Raw genomic sequence first — 20,304 nt, 5'->3', positions numbered from 1 at the left:
TCAAAGTTTTATGAGAAGAGGGACAAAAAACTAGGGATGAGAATAAAGGCATTTACTACCTGTCCCATAAACTCAAAATAGCCATATATTCTTTAAATAAAAATGAAAATCATAAAATGTCTCATTTAATATAAACATAATATCAAAGAAAAGAAAAACTTTAAGGCTCTTTTTTAAGTCTAAGCTGGTTTCTATTGATATAGTAATATCAACAGTCTAGTAAAATTGAGAGTATAGTTGCCAAAAGTAGTTTGATTTTCATAAATGTGTTCTTTTATTGTTTCCAGATGTTATTAACACATTTTCTGCTTTGAAATAATTCCTAGGTGATTAAATAACTAGTAAGCTTCACAGTTTAGACTTTGTGGTTGAAATTAATAAAGAAATAGTATTACAGGTTGACCTTTTTTCCATGAACCCAAGAAAAATCTATGTATCTATTTATGCATCTATCTATGGGTCTATGTACCTATGTTTTTATGTATCTATGTATATATATCATCTACCTATGTATCTATCATTATCTATCTATCTATCTATCTATCTATCTATCTATCTATCTATCTATACCCATCATATATCTATTATCTATTTGTGTCTATTTTTCCATCCAGTCTTCCCTTTCTCCTTTCCTCTCATAAATATAGATATAGCAACATAAATAGAATAAATATTTCTCTTTGATTTTTCTAATATATAATTTTTTTTTCGAGACAGTTTTTCTCTGTATAGTCCTGGCTGTCCTGGAACTCACTTTGTAGACCGGGCTGGCCTCGAACTCAGAAATCCACCTGCCTTTGTCTCCGAGTGCTGGGATTAAAGGTGTGTGCCACCACGCCCAGCATATATAAACTTCTTTGTTAAATGTCTCACATTAGGAATGATTTTTATTATTTTGACATACTTATCTGACAAAACTATCTTAAAATACTTAATATAGTTAATATATATTAATTATGGTAGTCATAGGTGAGTTTGTACATTATATTCTGTGAAATATTATAAGGCTAGTTTTGTTTTATTTTCAGAGTTTTGTTTTTCAAAACACATATGACATTAAAGGCATTCATTAGAGGATAAATTAAAAGATTCCAGGCTGGGCAGTGGTGGTGCACGCCTTTAATCCCAGCCCTTGGGAGGCAGAAGGAGGCAGATTTCTGAGATTGAGACCATCCTGGTCTACAGAGTGAGTTCCAGGACAGCCAGGGCTACACAGAGAAACCCTGTCTCAAAACAAACAAACAAACAAAAAAGATTCCAAGATAAAAAGATTCATTAAAAAGATTCATTCAATTCTATAAATGAATTCTAGAATCCTTGCATTAGGAGACTTCTTGAACTGGATACACATTGGCATCTGTACAGGAATGGTAGCAACTTCTATTCTCAGAAACCACCTTCTGGGTATGAGACTAGGTTGTCAGCTCCACCATCAGATTGACCCCATTAAAATTTATATCAGTGAAATTTATCACCTGTAACTTTCCCTTTCCTATATCTACCTCAATTTCAGACTCAGTTTTCCAACTCACAAGAGAGCATTAGTCTGGCTTCTCTATTCTTAATTATACCCAGAAAGTACACTTAGTTGGAAGAAGATTCAGTAGACACAGCATTGCCAATATCTTGCTGACACAGAGGCTCATAAGCTGGAACTAGACCTGATGACAAGTGGACAACACCCTCTTAGTTTCTGCAGCACAGGTCTTTAAACTGTCTTCTTATAGCTGCCATATAAGAGCAGCAGCATCCTCACTCTAGAGATGAACATGGTGAAGAAAAGTACTCTTATTATCTTTCCAAACCCGTACAATGGGAAGGAAGTAAATCCAGACATCCAGCCTCAAACACAGCCTCCTCTGTCAGCGGTGCAGGGATGCATTTGAGGTGATTCTCAAGGGGCTGAAACATCCTTCAAAGTCAATACTTTTTCACAGTCATTTTATATTGTTTCCTCTTCCATTTGCACCATCTTTGATAAAACAAAATACATTGTAATGGCTGTTTATAGAGTCTGAAAACTAAATTTTGGTGCTGGTCTGTAGCCATGAATTCTGCTAGGATACACTGAAGATGAAATGGTAAAATTAAGGTTCAAAAGTACTTATTCTATACTGTCTCAGAGATGGAAATGCAGATGACTTTATTGTAATTATCATTTTATAATGGTACGAATTAAAACCTGCATTTTATATGTGCAACACAAATGCATTGTGACAAGGGAACATCCTAGTACAATCTGAAATCATAAAAAATAGATAGATGATAGGTAGATAGATAGATAGATAGATAGATAGATGGATAGATAGAAAAAAGAAAGTAACTTTGTTCAAATAAGTTTTTAAACTGTTTAAATAACATACTACCTTTTAACACTAAATATATCTTAGAAATAATGAGATAAAAGATCACTCAGAGTTCCTTTCCATAGGCGAGTGTTGGCTATTATTTATTTACAAGTATTCAGTGGATTTACAGTAAGCATTAATGAAACTACTCCCACTTTCAAGAAACATAAATATAACCCCAAAGATTTTAGATAGAAAAAAAACTTAACTACATTATGATAGTTTTATATAATACAGCAGAATATCAAAAAGAAAGTTAACGTACACATCAGAATTTTAGGATATATTTTTATCTTGCATCACTACCCTCTTCTTCTGTGTTCAGTCCACATGGTTTAAAGCATGACTGTAAGAAACTCCAACATTACATGTTCCTCTGTCTTTTCAGGAGACACTCAATAAAACTTGCTTAGCCTCAACCTTCTGGGGAAAAGAAAAAATAAACTAATGTGAGTCAGAAATCCATCCTTCAGAAACATTGTAAAATAGAGGATAAAATCAACCAATAAAAACATCATCACTCCCCATTGTAACAAAGTGAAGTCAAAAAAGGAGGCAGGGGCAAGTCCCAGAAAGAGAATGGAATATGAACGTAATAACTATGTGCATTTATTCCATCAAGAATGGATTTTATCGGTCATTGGATGGAATTGTTAAGCTACTCAATTTTTATATTCGCTATAAAACTTCAATATATATACTTCAAGTGAATTCCTTTATGAAGAGAAATAACTGGTTCATCTTAAAATGTTCTTTCAAAGTTTCCTTAACAGACGTCAGAGCCTACTGAAATGGAGTATCTGAGAAACACTTCGCTAAAGATAATTAATCCTCTTTGTGCTTCTTTATGGAAGTCACCAGAACAATGGTTATAATGATCAAACTTCATTTTCAGGAAATAGGCAAAAACTAATTGGGGTTTTATGAGTTTACTGAAGGCCAGTCATCCACTGTTACTCCACTTTATTTTATTGTTGACTTTTCAGTAGCTTGGCAACACAGAAGAAAATGAGATTCAACTTAGCCTCTTCTTAATGGCAAGCATTCAATATGCTAAGCCAATGAATGTACTGAACTGAATTTTGTTCAGAGAACATCCTTCCAAAATCCATATTGCTTGTATTTTGTCTGGAAAGAAAATAACATTTAAAACTAATATTGAATAGCATGCCAATGCACAGTTGTAGAAACAGAAAACTGCAGAAATGCTATCTCTCTCCTATTGTGTGGCTCAGGGCATGACTCTCACTCTTGCTGGAGGAGGACAGATTTTACAAATGTGCTGATTTGGGAAGCAGGTGCCAACATAGAGTTCCTGTGCCAATCTCCATCGACCAGCAATTAAGACTTTGCTACTGTTCTTTCTTCCTTAAAGTCCCACAGTTGAGTCACTGAAATTCTTTTACCCCAACCCTGTATTAAAATTTTCAACCATTAATCTTTATGTTTGACTTGGAAATTAACTCACAACCAGATTTTATTTTGTTCTGTTCGTTTGAACACTGTGGTATCTGTATTGAACAGTAGTATTCTAGGCCAGCAGTTAGTAAAATTAATATAATGTTCAAATAAAATATGATCACAGTCTAGAAAACATGGAATTCTTACATTACTACTGGAGGCTGGCAAGATGGCTCAGTGTTTAAAAGCACTGGCTAGATGTTTTTCAAAGACCCAGACTTGATTCCTAGTACCTGCATAGTGGTTGACAACCACCTGCAACTCTGGTTCCAGGAAAACCAATGCCCTTCCTGGTCAATCTTGACAGCAAACACTCAAGTAGCTAACAGACATACATGTAGGCAAAACACCATCCACATAACAGGTTTTTTTTTATTGCATTCTAATAGCAGGCATTAGAATAACAGGAAATAAATTTTAGCATTTCTATGCAACGGCCACATAGCAGGTCAGTATAATCAGAAGTTTTTGAGGAAAGACTTTGGTCTTTCATAGCCTGAATGCATCATCAATTGATTCCCATGAAAACTAAATTCTAAGGAGCACTTTCCAAAGGATATACATAATAGTTAAAACATCAGTCACTGCTCCAGGGTGAAATGAGGAATGTAGATGGCTACAATCTCATAAAATTCTACAGGGAAATAGAGGAAACAAAAGTGAAGGGGACTCTGAGAGGAGTAAGAAATCAGAGAGCTACAGCATGTGCCTGTGGCTTAGGATTTGATAAAAACCAACCAACCAACCAACCAACCAAACAAACAAACAAACAAACAAAACAAACCTATCCAAATCATCTTGGAGAGGGAAGGAATTACAACTTTCAAGTCACACACTATCACAGAGGGACCTCAGGGCAGGACTGTAGATGGAATAAGAACTTGGAAGTAGGAACTGAAGCAAAAGCCACATTATTCACAAGCTTGCTTAGTCTGCTATTATATAGGACCCAGAACCACCAGCTCAAGGTTGACACCATTCATAATTCCCATATCAATCACTAATTAATAAGATGTACTCTGTACTTTCACTGACCTTTTTCCCCTTATATTAAAAATTGTTTTGTTCTCACATAGTATATTGATTATGGATTCTCCTCTTATGATGTGGTTTCCAGTCATCAGATGCTGAAGTCGCAAGCAACTGAAGGTGTTCCTGACAACAGCTTCCAGTCTCTGATGAGCAAGTATAGTATAAAATGATCTGAGGAGGTTTTGTTACTGAAACTCTGCCTTCTTGGTAAGGAGTACATTTTGTGATGGTCAGACAGACAATACTGGAAAGGTACTTCTCTAAAATATTCTTTGAGGCAGATGCTGAACTTCTTGACATTTCCCATAATCTAAATTACTTTGGATATTAGGGTTAGGCTTTCCAGCCAGTCTGGAGACAAGCGATTGCTCTCATAGATGCCCCAGTCAATCTGCATCATTTCCCACTCTGTAGAATCAGTGATGATAATTGCTTCACCAAAGACATATTCCATTAGAAGCCAGGAGTGACTCACTGGTAGAGAACTATGATGGGTATTCTTGGAAGTCTTATAAAGGTGTTCCATGGGAAAAAACCACAGAACTCAATGACCTACCTTTCAAGTGGACGAGAGATAAAGCCTCATCTTTGGCAGCCAAAAAAACCAAAGATTATGCCATTTCCAATGTCTGTTTTGCACTTGAGGACAGGGTTCCAATCTGGAGAAGTTCTGGAGAAGCCGGCTTCCTGTGGTCCTTACCTTGGCTCATTTTCATCATACATTGTTACCTTTTCTGTTTGGTTGGAAGCTATTCAAAATGCTTATGACAAATTAAGGGACTATGAGACTTTTCATTTGATAAGACAAATCCACATTACTTCAACTAAGAGCACTCACAGTCAAGCAAAGGCGAAAAGGGAGACCATTTTTAGTAATTCTAAAGCCTAGAGGCCAATAATGGTTTAATACTTGTCTGCTCTATTCTCATGAAATAAAAATAGAACTTGTACTCTAAAGTATATTTTTCTCATTTTTATCAAGTACGTAAATCTTCAAAGGTTAGGCCTACACAGTGTGTAAGTGCTATTGAAAATGACAACACAGAGACCTTGCTTCTTCAGGATTGACCCTGAAGCCCGGAGGCACACTGGGAATTACATGTGCACATAGCATTTGCTTCTGTCCGTCTGTGAGAGGCTCTTTCATTTCTCAACAATATTATGCTTTTCACTTAAAAGTACAGATTCTATGTGTGGTGATATGTTGGTTTCATTTTTGTCTTACACTGATGAAATCAGGTATTTTTCTTCTTCTTCAGGCAACCATGTTACATCTGCATTGAATTCCTACCAGGAACCAAAACTTTCCAAGAATATTTTGTGGCTTAAAAGTAAGTATATAAAAATTGATGTTACTAAGTTCAGTTACCTTACTTTAAGTAAGAGCTAAAGATGACCCATTTCTGGAATTGTTAAAATTTGTCATATTATAAATGCACCTCTCAGCTCACCTGAAAACCTAATAAAATGTATATTCATTATAACTCCCATACCCTGTAGGTGTAAATGACCTTCTGGAGGATAAAATCTGAATGTGACAGAGAGGTTATCTAGTTGTTTGTTCCTTGCTCTACACCTTTGCTGATTCCAATATGCAAGCTGTATCCTCTTCTGTCCAAACTTTACCTCAATATATTGGCCTCAAATTAGCATTGACTCTTCATGAGGCTAGAGATGAGGTGAATTAGAAACAAATCTAGACTGCTCCTAGTCTAAGAACTGAATTTTGGCTTTGCTCTGGGGAGCAAATTTTATTTTCCTTCTTTCTTTTTCTAACTTTTACTTTTTTTTATTTTAAATTTTTTTTTAAATTTTTAATATTTTTTATTACATATTTTCCTCAATTACATTTCCAATGCTATCCCAAAAGTCCCCCATACCGCCCCCCACTTCCCTACCCTCCCATTCCCATTCTTTTGGCCCTGGCATTCCCCTATATTGGGGCATATAAAGTTTGCAAGTCCAATGGGCCTCTCTTTCCAGTGATGGCCGACTAGGCCATCTTTCGATACATATGCAGCTAGAGACAAGAGCTCCTGGGTATTGGTTAGTTCATCTTGTTGTTCCAACTATAGGGTTGCAGATCCCTTTAGCTCCTTGGGTACTTTCTCTAGCTTCTCCATTGGGAGCCCTGTGATACATCCAATAGCTGACTGTGAGCATCCACTCCTGTGTTTGCTAGGCCCCTGCATAGTCTCACAAGAGACAGCTATCTTTGGGTCCTTTCAGCAAAATCTTGCTAGTGTATGCAATGGTGTCAGCGTTTAGAAGCTGATTATGGGATGGATCCCTGGATATGGCAGTCTCTAGATGGTCCATCCTTTCATCACAGCTACGAACTTTGTCTCTGTAACTCCTTCCCTGGGTGTTTTGTTCCCTATTCTAAGAAGGGGCACAGTGTCCACATTTTGGTCTTCATTCTTCTTGAGTTTCATGCGTTTAGCAAATTGTATCTTATATCTTGGGTATCCTAAGTTTTGGGCTAATATCCACTTATCAGTGAATACATATTGTGTGAGTTCCTTTGTGATTGTGTTACCTCACTCAAGATGATGCCCTCCAGGTCCATCCATTTGGCTAGGAATTTCATAAATTCATTCTTTTTAATAGCTGAGTAGTACTCCATTGTGTAAATGTACCATAATTTCTGTATCCATTCCTCTGTTGAGGGACATCTGGGTTCTTTCCAGCTTCTGGCTATTATAAATAGGGCTGCTATGAACATAGTGGAGCATGTGTCCTTCTTACCGGTTGGGACATCTTCTGGATATATGCCCAGAAGAGGTATTGCTGGATCCTCCGGTAGTACTATGACCAATTTTCTGAGGAACCGCCAGACTGATTTCCAGAGTGGTTGTACAAGCTTGCAATCCCACCAACAATGGAGGAGTGTTCCTCTTTCTCCACATCCCCGCCAGCATCTGCTGTCACCTGAATTTTTGATCTTAGCCATTCTGACTGGTGTGAGGTGGAATCTCAGGGTTGTTTTGATTTGCATTTCCCTGATGATTAAGGATGTTGAACATTTTTTCAGGTGCTTCTCTGCCATTTGGTATTCTTCAGGTGAGAATTCTTTGTTCAATTCTGAGCCCCATTTTTTAATGGGGTTATTTGACTTTCTGGAGTCCACCTTCTTGAGTTCTTTATATATATTGGATATTAGACCCTTATCTGATTTAGGATAGGTAAAGATCCTTTCCCAATCTGTTGGTGGTTTTTTTGTCTTATTGATGGTGTCTTTTGCCTTGCAGAAGCTTTGCAGTTTCATGAGGTCCCACTTGTCAATTCTCTAACTTTTACTTTTAATATTTTAATTTATTAATTGTATATCTACAAGTTAATGTACATGTAGCACATGCATCCCTGGTGCCCGAAAAGGACAGGGAATTGGAATAACAGTAATTCGAGGATCTAGGGTTGTAGTCAGTTGTGAGCCACAGTGTGGAGTTGGGAATTGAATCTGTATGCTTTGCAAGAGCAAAAAGTGCTATTAAGAACTGAACCATCTCCCTGGTTTTTTTTTTTCCTTTTAATCAACATTTATTATTTATTCCTTTCTTTAAAATACAATATATTTTTATCAAACCCACCATCATTTCCTTCCCTCATCCCAGAAGTTTATGTGTTCTTTTTAATCCCACCGAGTCTATTTCGTGTCGTCAGTGTCTGCAAACGGCATCCATTGGAGCATAGACCGCCTATCATAAGGCACATCCCTGAAGAAAACTGCTGTTCTTCCTTTCTTAGCAGCCCTCAATTATCAATAGCACTTCGGCTAAGTGTGGAACTGCATAAACCCCTCATCTGTTCATGTTGAGATGTTGGATGGATTAACAATATGCATGATTTCTGCTACTATGAGTTCATGTTTGCCACAGCCCTGTAATGTCTGGGAAATTTCTTGTAGTCATCTCCATCTAATACTCTCTCTTAAATTCTTTCTGTATGCTATTCTGCAATGACATCCTTAAGTAGGCCTGGTAGAAAGATGCATGACTTCCCATGTAAGGGTGAGCACTCTGCAGCGTATTGTCTGTATGCCAACTAGTTATAAATCTGTACTTCAGCTTTTCTAATTTACCTAATGGTGGTTAATGGTGGTTATTACTTTTCCAATTTGTTGGTTCTATGTATATTTATTCTCTCTCTCTCTCTCTCTCTCTCTCTCTCTCTCTCTCTCTCTCTCTCTCTCTCTCTCTCTCTCTCCCTCCCTTCCTCCCTCCCTCCCTCCCTTACTCCCTCCCCCTCTCTCTGTGTGTATATATGTATCTTCATTTTGTGTTTACAACTCTAAAGTGAGTTGAAATTTTTTTGTTTTACTTTAGACATTTCTAAACAGAATGAAGAATGCAGCTTAGTGTAGTATAGAGCTTGGTTACCATACCTTGTACAATGCCCTTGTACAATCTCTATCACCGAAGCTGAAGGAAAGTGTTAAAGTAATTTGAGCAAGGGAATCTGAATAAGTTAAAATAAGATCTGCACTTGAAACTGAAGCTGAATTTACCCTCTGAAATAAAAGGAGACAGTACTCTTAAAATAAGTAACTTAATGAAAGTTCATTGTTTCTGCTTTATTTACTATTTTTATATTTACTTATATATCGTCTTTCTGTCTGAATAGTTTGTTTCCAACTGGAAAGATTTCCTAAAAGTCTAATCCAAGTGGGCCCTATGCTTAAGTGGTGTTTGTTAGATGCTCTTTTATAAAATGTTGGTTGACATCTCTGTCTCTAAGCCCTATTATAGATCCTAGGGACATCGTCCATTGTTTTGGTTGTTTGTTTTTTGTTGTCTTGTTTTGTTTTAGTTATTGCTTTTTGTTTTCTTTTTTCCTGTGCCTCCATGGAAGGTCTGCCCCTTCTACAATTGTGTACATGTTCATTCCTACATGAGTTGTTCAGTTTCCTCAGACCGACAGCATTATTTGCTATTTCTCAGATTTCATTGAATGTAAATTCCTGGTTCCATTGCTGATGCTGATGCTTAGCACAGAACTCCCTGAGTCCATGTCCTAGGAAAATAGCACACCTCCAGGTTGTAAAGTGAGCTTTGAGACAAGAGAATGAAAGTTGTGCCATTGGCTAAAACTATCCTGGACCACAGCCGTGTGCAGTGTCTGCTCTCTGCATGGTGGTGTGAATTATTTTGCTTCTTTTGCACACTCTAACCCCACAAAACACCACCAGATACAGGTCCAACTTCCATTTGCTTAGAATTTCTGTCATTAATATTGGTGAAAGACTATAATATTAAATATAACTACATTTATTTACTTATGTAAGTATTCACAGTATTCTGATAAATACTTTTTAAAAACTTATTTATTTTCATATAAAATACTTGAGAGTACTGTAATTCTGTCATGTTCTTTTTTGTTGTTGTTGTTGTTGTTCTTGTTCTTGTTCTTTTGTTTTGTCTCCAACTCCTAATTAGAGGTTAGTGTTTTGGTTAGAACCATTATTCCTATAAATGATGGTATCAAGGTTTAACATATTTTTACAAAATTTAGGATACATAGGTTCTGATTGTTCTATGCATCTGGAGATATGACAAATGTAGTTCTCTTTTCCTAAAACAATTACAGAACTTGCTCGGGTAGATAAGGTGGCATTAAGTAATCCTCAAAGAGTAATATAAAACTTAGGCTACAGCCATTGGCTCCAAGAAAAATGGATTCAATAAGTGTTCTTATCAAAGATGACAGGGAAGGTAGCCATCCTTAGCCACAAGTTGAAAGGTAATTATGCTGTTTGCATACCAGATGGATGGCCCAGGCAGAAGCAGCTGGAGCTTGAGGAAGAAGGATCAATTATTGCCAATGAGGACAAAGGATCAGTTAGTGCCCGTGAGGAAGAAGGATCAGTTATTGCCAATAAGGGCAAAGGATCAGTTAGTGCCAGTGAGGACGAAGGATCAATTATTGCCAATGAGGAAGAAGGACCCGTTATTGCCAAAGGAGAAAATAACTGTCAACCTCAGAGAAAGATATTAGATGGGCTCAAGAACATCGGATTGAGAACTCTTCAAGAGCTGAGACATAAATGTTAGTGTAGTGTACCGTGTAGCTGAGGTGCTGAAAGAGACATGTCATTTTTCACCCCCACTGTGACGCCCAGAACTCACCTCCCACATCACTGACTCCTGTGGCCACATTGCATCTTCCCTTTGTGTTAGGAAGGTATTATCCCTACCAACACATGGAATACAGACTTCCTTTCCACTTAATTAGCCTTTGTTGCCTTTTAAATATTCTTATAAAAGAATAATGCTATTAAAGTGTGCTTACTATTTTATTGCCAATCAACTGTAATGTAATCCTTTCAATAGTCATTTTATTTTGCCAATTTGATTACAACTCTGACCTTGTAATGGGAATGAGATTTATTTTGGTTATCACTAAGTGTGAACATAGTTTTTGAAAGGTGATATACAGCACTAAGTTTGACTGCTACTTACAAGTATGTGCTTAACCTCATTTGTACCAGAACTCTATTAGCAACAGACAGATCTGGAGAGAGGGAGAGTTTCTGACTTCAGTTGTGTTTTCACCAGTGACCCATCCAAGGTCCAATGTATAATTCAATGGACACAGACAGCTCTCCTTAAACTAAATGGGTTACAAAATAAACCAAAAGTCATGAATCTGGGAAATGCATTGATAGAGAAGAGAGGGTTGATAGGATTAGGAGTGAGATAAGAACCGATAGACAAAAAGCATTTCACAGGAAGTATAAATTACTATTTAGATTTAAATGTTAAATGGAGCTTATAGGAATTCCAAAAGTGAGAAATGACTTACATGGATAAAAGAGTTGCTGTGTGAGTTATGGGAATAAATCCATTTGATGAGACACAAACTGAAAGTACTATACTAAGTATAATGACTTAAAGGGATGGTTTCTATATGCCTTGCAATTTGAAAATTGTCCCAAATGTCACTCTACATTATCCATACCTCTTTAGTTTTCATTTGCATAGATCACCAGATGCCAAAACTGAGAGCATGGGATATTGATGCTCTTATTTAAATGATGATTAACAGTACTTGTATGGAACATATTTTGATTAAACTCTCTCCCATTTGGTTTATTTTCTTCCATCCCTATCAAAAACTTTACTTCCCTACCAGTAGTGTATGTCACAAACATCACATATTAATGAAATGAGCCCTTGTAAAAAATTAATGTTGACACTCAGACAAACACTCACTGAGTTCTAATTACTACACATCTAAAACCAAAACTTATTGAGCATTAGTCATAACGCAAGCAATATTTAAGGTACCAGGGATGTACTCAATAAGAAAAGATACTCTTGTTTGAATTACACGTGAATATTTCAAAGATACTAATTGGATCATGATTATAAACCAAGATCTGAAGTATTCTTAGGAACGTAGATTAATAATACTACATAGTATTCCTACTTCACATTATGTTGCACATTAAGAACAATAAACACACAAAATACAATGATATATTTTTCTCTACTATTATAGGAATATGCACGCAGCTAGAGACACATGGAGACATGAACTAGACCTACCTATTTTTTCAAAGGAAGAGAGAGAGTTTATTCTGAGCCAAATGATTGACTATGGCTTGGGAATGCAGGATTAGCTGCCAAAATGCCATAGTCCATCAAGGATGTGTTCATATGGATTTTTTAATGGTATTGTCTTCATTTGCATTTCCAATGCTATCCCAAAAGTCCCCTATACCCTCCCCCCCACTCCCCTACCCACCCATTCCCACTTCTTGGCCCTGGCATTCCCCTGTACTGAGGCATATAAAGTTTGCAAGACCAATGGGCCTGTCTTCCCAATGATGGCCGACTAGGCCATCTTCTTCTACATATGCAGGCAGAGACACGAGCTCCGGGGGGTACTGGTTAGTTCATATTGTTGTTCCACCTATAAGGTTGCAGATCCCTTTAGCTCCTTGGGTACTTTCTCTAGCTCCTTCCTTGGGGGCCCTGTGATCCATCCAATAGCTGACTGTGAGCATCCACTTCTGTGTTTGCTAGGCCCCAGCATAGTCTCACAAGAGACAGCTATATCAGGGTCCTTTCAGCAAAACTTGCTAGTGTATGCAATCATGTCAGCATTTGGAGGCTGATAATGGGATAGAACCCCGGGTATGGCAGTCTCTAGATGGTCCATCATTTCGCCTTAGCTCCAAACTTTGTAGTCATAAAATGATAAAGTTTTAAATCAAGGTATTTACTAACTACATTGGTGGGAGCATCAGGTGTGCAGCTTACAGTGAAGCAGGGAGATGTTAAGATGTCATCATGTTGTCTGATGACATCTTGGCTTTTGTGGTCTGCTGAAAACACCTTCTAGAGTGTCTAGAGGCAGGGATCGGCAGTTAAGAGCACTGACTGCTCCTTCAGTGAACTTAAGTTGGTTTCTAGAATTTATGTCAGGCAGCTCACAAAAGCCTATAACACCAGCTCTGAGAGATCTGACTCCTCTGTCTGTTCTCCATGTACTCTGCACTTACCTGTGCAAATCCTCATACTAACATATATACATATACACAATTTAAAATAAAAAGAAAATTGGGGAAAAAAACCTCACAACTTCCTCCAGAGTTTTGTTTTCCTAATAGCTGGAAGAATGTTAGGTCGGATCCAGGCAGGCAATTAATGTCTATTGAAGTGATTAAAGAGTACAGAACAATGTGGTTCTGGGTCTGCATTTCACCTTGCCAAAGCCACGATGTTCTAATCATTCAGCGCTGGAAAACTTTTAAAGTATTAGATATGACTTTTTTTTCCCCCTGAGAACTTCAATTCACCACACCTCATGCTGGTTAAGTGGCACATTTTGTGTATGCAGAGACTAAATGTTATTTATAACCCAGAGCACTAGGCGGGCTCACTCTTGAGTTCTTATATAGAGTAGCAGAGTAGATAGCAGAGCAGAACTCATGAGAAAGAAATGACTGTTAATCACTAGAGAGAAGTTACTGGGTCATATCAGCGTTAGCGCTCATGATCTACCTTCTTTATCTGATGCAATATTTACAGAGACATGCAAATGTCTTATTATATCGAAAGTTAAAAAAAAGAGCATACCCAAAAGCATAGCCCAAAGAGGTAAAGGTAACACATGAGGAAAATTGGCCATCTTAGCCAGCCATATTGAAGACTCAATCTACAAAGATGGAAAAGTTACCTCTTTTTCTACATAAAATTTAAAATGCTCTATTTTTTCTAATATCAACATAAAGATGATATGTGTCCTTTTAAATTATTGTAAAATTTTTTTCATGTTCTGGAATTCATAGCCCAGTGCCCATATAGCCAGGGAGCTATTTTTTTTTGCTCTGCAATTTGACTAATTTTCATAAAAATACCAGGGATGTTGTTGCCATGGGAGAATTTTTGTATAATTTGGATAAAAAGAGTAATTTTTGTTTTGACAGGAGAATAAGTAAAGACAGGATTTCTGAAAGATCTGATGTCTAAGCGGCCATAGGAAATATCAGGGTAACATGCCTTTGGAGACAGCAGAGAGGATAGGGTGAATGATAAATCTACTAGAATTCTATGGTATATGCAATGGCAAATTACTATAATTTTGACATTGCAAATGTTGCCCCACATTCCAGTCCCCCCTCCCAGAGTTCTTTACCCCACCCCTTCTCCCTATTGCCTCTGAGAGGATGCTCCCACTCCCCTCACCCACCCACACCTCACCCCCCCCAGCATGTCCCTCCCCTGGGGCATTAAGGGTCACTAAAGGATTGGCACATCCCCTCCCACTGAGGCCAGATAATGCAGACCTCTACTATATGTGTCCTTTTAGGTATGAGTTACCTGACTCAGATGTCCCTCATTGAAGAATGGATGCAGAAAATGTGGTTTCTTTACACAATGTGAATACTATTCAGCTATTAAAAATGAGGACACCATGAATATTGCAGGCAAATAGATGGAACTAGAAAATAACATCCTTCATTTCTTATAGACAGGATAAATTTTGGGTTGAGCTTTCTGTGGGTGGTAGTGCTTGTGTCATTATTCCCCCACTGTGTTCTTGCTAGCCTACAGGAGGTAGCCTTTTCAGCTTCCATATTCCCAATGCTGTGAGTCACTGCTAAGGTCACCCTCTCTGATACTTGTGTGCATACCTTATCTCAAATCTCTGTCATGTTCTTGAGATGCCCCCTTACATCCCTACCCTTGCTGGTTGCAGATTTTCATTCATTCTCATGGTCCTTCCCCATACCTGGTCCTGAATCCCTGTCCCCCAATTCCTCTGCCTATCCCTTTTCCCACCCTATTCCCTCCATCTGTCTGCCTCCTACAACTATGTTATTTCCCCTTCTGAGTGATATTCAAGCATCCTCATTTGGGACTTCCTTCTTTTTTAGTTTCTTTGGACTGTGGAGTGTAGAATAGGTATCCTGTAATTTATGGCTATACCCACTTATAAATGAGTACATACCATGGATGTACTTTTGGGACTGGGTTACCTCACTCAAGATGATAGCCTCAATTTCTATCCAGTTGTCACAGTGTCTGTTTTTATATCTCCCTTTTCATTTCTGATTGTGCTTAATTGAATACTGTTCTCTGTGTTTCAGTTAGTTTGGCTAAAGGTTTGTCTCTCTCTTTTTGATTTTCTCAAAGAACCAGCTCTTGGTTTTGTTGATACTTTGAATTGTTTTCTTTGTTTCTATCTGACAAATTTCAGCCCTGATTTGAAGATTTCCTGCCTTCTACTCCTCTTTGGTGCTTTCTTTCTTTCTTTCTTTCTTTCTTTCTTTCTTTCTTTCTTTCTTTCTTTCTTTCTTTCTTTCTTTCTTTCTTTTTTCAGAACTTTCAGGTGTACTTTTAAATTGCTAGTATGAAAACGTTCTAATTTCCTTATGGAAGCACTTACTGCTATGAACTTTCCTCTTAGCATGCTTTCATTTTGTCCCACAAATTCGGGTACGTTGTGCTGTCATTTTCTTTGAATTCTAGAAAGTCTTTAATTCTTTCTTTATTTCTTCCCTGACCCAGAGGTCGCTGAGTAGAGAGTTGTTCAATTTCCATGAGTGTGTAGGCTTCCCAATGTTTCTGTTGTTGTTTAAGTCCAGCTTAAGTCCATGGTGGTATGTTAATATACAAGATATTTCAATCTTCTTGTATCTGTTGAGGGTTGCTTTGTGACCAATTACATGGTCAATTTTGGAGAAGGATCTTTGAGGTGCTGAAAGAAGATATATCCTTACATGTTTGGATGAAATATTCTATAGGTATCTGTTAGGTCCATTTAATTCATAGTGTATATCAGTTTCAATATTGTTGTATTTAGTTTTTGTCTGGAGGAACTGTTATTTGGTGAGAGTAGGGAGTTGAAATCTCCCACTATTAATATGTGGGGTTCAATGTACAATTTAAGGTTCAACAATGTTTCTTTTATAAATGCTGGTGCCCTTGTATCTGAGGCATAGATGTTCAGAATTAAAATATCATGTTGGTAGACTTTTCCTTTCATGAGTATAAAATATCCTTCCCTGTCTCTTTTGATTAATATTGGTTGAAAGTCTATTTTATTGGATATTAGAATGGCTATTCGAGCATGCTTCTTGGTTTCATTTGCCTGGAAAAAATTTCATGCCTTTTACTGAGGAAATGTCTATCTTTGTTGCTGAAGTAGATTTCTTATATGAAACAAAATGATGGTTCCTCTTTTCACATCCACTGTTAGACTGTGTCTTTTTATTGGGGAATTGAGTCCATTGATGTTGAGAGATATTAATTACCAGTAATTGTTATTTCCTGTTATGTTGATACTGGTCCTGGTTGTGTGTGTGTGTGTGTGTGTGTGTATGCTTCTATTATTTTGCTGGTATGGAATTACTTATTTTTTGATGTAGTTATTCTCTTTTAATTGAAATTTCCCTTCTAGTATTTTCTGTAGGGTTCGATTTGTGGCTAGATATTGTTTAAAATTGATTTGTCTTGAAATATCTTGTTTTCTCCATCTATGGTGATTGAGAGTTTTGCTGGTTATAGGAGTCTAGGTAGGCACCTGTGATTTTTCAGAGGTTACAAGCTATCTTTCCAGGCCTATCTAGCTTTTAGAATCTCTGTTGAGAATTCCTGTACTCTATGTTTTTGTCTATGTTTTTTTAGGGGTTGCACTATATTTCTCCAAGCCCTTCTAGCTTTTAGAGTCTCTGTTGAGAATCCCAGTGTAATTCTGATAGGTCAGCCTTTCTATATTACCTTGATTTTTCCCTTGCAGCTTTTAATATCCTTTCTTCATTCTGTAGATATTTTTGTTTTGATTACTCTGTGGTAGGATGATTTTCCTTTCTGGTCAGTCTAATTGGTGTTCTATAAGCCTTTTTTTGGGGGGGGGGTTCAAGTCAGGGTTTCTCTGTATAGCCCTAGCTGTCCTGGAACTCACTTTGTAGACCAGGCTGACCTTGAACTCAGAAATCTGCCTCCCAAGTGCTGGGATTAAAGGCATGTGCCACCACTGCCCAGTGGCATCTCTTTCTTTAGATTGGGACAGTTTTCTTTTATGATTTTGTTGGAAATATTTTCTGAGCCTTGGAGCTGGGACTCTTCAACTTCTTCTATTCCTATTATTCTTAGGTTAGCTCTTTTCATGGCATCCCAGATTTCCTGGATGTTTTGTGCCAGGAATTTTCTAGATTTAACATTTTTTTTTTTGATTTATCAATTTCTTCTACAGTATCTTTTACACCTGAGATTCTGTCTTCCATCTCTTCTATTTTGTTGGCAATGCTCACATCTGTTGTTTCTCTTCTCTTCCCTGGGTTATCTATCTCCAGTATTCTCTGTTTATATTTTCCTTTATTGTTTCTATTTCCATTTTTGGGTCTCGCACAGTTTTATTTATTTTCTTCACCTGTTTAGTTGTATTTTCCTGAATTTCCTTAAGGGATTTATTTGTTTCCCCGTTAAAGACCTCTACATGATTGGTTGTATTTTTCTGTTTCTTTAAGACATTTATTAATTTCATCTTTAAAGGCCTCCATCGTCTTTATCAGTTTGAATGTTGGTCATTTTCTTGTGCTTTGGTTGTGTTAGGAAATTCAGAGTTTGCTGTACTCTGAAGGTGTCATATTGCCTTGGCTTTTATTGACTGTATTCTTTTGAGAGCCTTTAGCCGGCTGGGTTGCAGGGACATGTTTTAAGAATGGAAATCATAGGGAACTTTTGGAGAGGAAACTAGGAAAAGGGAAAGAATCTGAAATGTAAATGAAGAAAATACCTAATAATAAAAAAGAAGTTTCTAACAAGATTCTTAATTAAACATGGGAAAAAAAAGAAAAGGAATTAGTTGAGAAGAGGAAGAGGATTGGGAGGTCACAAGGTAGGATAATGGGAGAAATATAAAAATATTAAGTGCATGCATAAAAATTATTTTCATAATGAAACAGTATTATGTATAATTAATATATGGTAATAAAACACTACAACACAAAAGAATGGAAATCAAGTATTTCACATTCTAAAAGTACACAAAACTAAGAGGGTAGTCAGTATTTGTGAAAAAACTTTCTAATATTTGAGAATAGTTTATATCATAAAAAATAATAAAATGTGCATGTATCTTATACATAGCTGATTATTTTTTTATATAAAAAGAGGTTTTGAAAAGCTGGAAATCAAGTAATGTGTTGAAAATATTCATTTCAAACCTACAATGGCTTACTCCATTTTTTCACATTCAAATATGTTAATAAAACTGTAGCTGAACAAAATCTTTCCAAGTATTCTGTCTACATTACAATGAGAGTATATCATTATGGATAAATTAAGCTTCATAATATGTGGTATAAATGTCCAGATGAGTAAGACTTTCTTTATAAATATAAGTTAACACTGGGCATCGAGTCTACTATGTTTGAGGTGAAAAGTTGAATACAATTTTAATATAAAAATTTCAATAGATCTCCCTTTACACATGGAGCTGCCTAAGTCTTTGGAATGTTTCCTAATCTATGCAGTAACTTTTTTTTTTTTTTTTGCTATTTTGTTAGAAGTTTGTTGCACCAAACTAATAATATGTTTACTAAAGATCTCTATGTTACGTTTCTATTTGACTGTGAAAATCATGAAAACTGAATCCCAACAAGCAATAAAAAACACACTTATAGCTTATTAAAATTTGACTTTTTATTATTTATGTATAGACTATCTATATAAGATCATGGCTTGTTATTGACATCATGTACTTAATATTAAATTGAATATATGTAAATTAACCTTGTTAACTTGGCCCTATTTAATTTTGTTTATAATGAAATTAAACTTAGAAAGTAAGTTTGTTGCAATAATTATTTCCACAAAAAGGATATTGGACCATGGTGAGTATTGATGAGTTTTAAAAAAAATCAGTATGCACATTTTATCTGTTTGTATTATTGTCATGCATGTGGAGAAATCTAAATATTATATATATATATATTTCTACATATATATATTTCTAAATATAAATCTACATATATTTTCACATTTCACTTTTTACTTTGGAAAACTAAGACTTATTGGATCTTAAATCTGCAAAACGGCTCATTCCCTAAGACACTTAACAAGGGACAGGTTACATTCTATTTAGGAGCCATCCACCAGCTCCTCCCACCACACAAAATGGTATGGCTGCCATGGAGAATTGATGGCTACAGTATTTATTTCAATGCTTAGCAACTTCCATGAAGGTCTGTGCCATAAATTACAGAATATAGGAAATGTTAATGTTTTCATAAACCTATCAATAAATGAACCGATAACAATGTTTATCAAAGAACTAGACACTGAAAAATACCAAATGTGAAATAGTTTTTAAACGATTATTTACAAGAATGTTTATTATTTTAGTGGAAACATATAAATCACTATAATGTTGAATGGAACTCTGAATAGCAAATGTAATTATATTTAAAATTATCTAATATTCAATGATACCAGCTGTAGCTGATTAAATATTGACAGCTTATTCTTTTGCTGTTGGTGAGCAAGTCTGGATAGATCACAAGTTAATTTTAAAATACTATTGGCAATAAGAGACTTTCAGGACTCAAAGGGAGGGACCCTAGATGAAATGCCCTACAGTGGGGAGAGAGAACTTGTAGAGCCCACCTCCAGCAGAAAAACAGGGCATCAAAGAATGAGAACTGCAGAGATGGAAATGGAGACGAGCCTGAGGAAAAGAAGGTCCAGTGACAGGCACAAAGTGGGATCCAGCTCAAGGGGAGGTCCCAAGACCTGACACTATTACTGAGGCTATGGAGCGCTCACCAAAAGGCACCTATCATGGCTGCCCTCTGAAAGACCCAACAAGCAGCTGAAAGAGTCAGATGCATATATTTACACCCAACTAATGGACAGAAGCTGCTGACCACTGGGGTTGAATTAAGGAAAAACTGGAAGAAGCTGAGGTGGAGGGCAACCCTGTAAGAGGACCAACTGTCTCACTTAACCTG

Source organism: Mus caroli, unplaced genomic scaffold, assembly GCF_978045245.1.
Source record: "Mus caroli unplaced genomic scaffold, Mus_caroli_1 scaffold_10, whole genome shotgun sequence".
NCBI classification, from domain to species: Eukaryota; Metazoa; Chordata; class Mammalia; order Rodentia; family Muridae; genus Mus; species Mus caroli.
The sequence above is the reverse complement of the archived record's forward strand: the minus strand, read 5'-3'. Positions refer to the sequence as shown.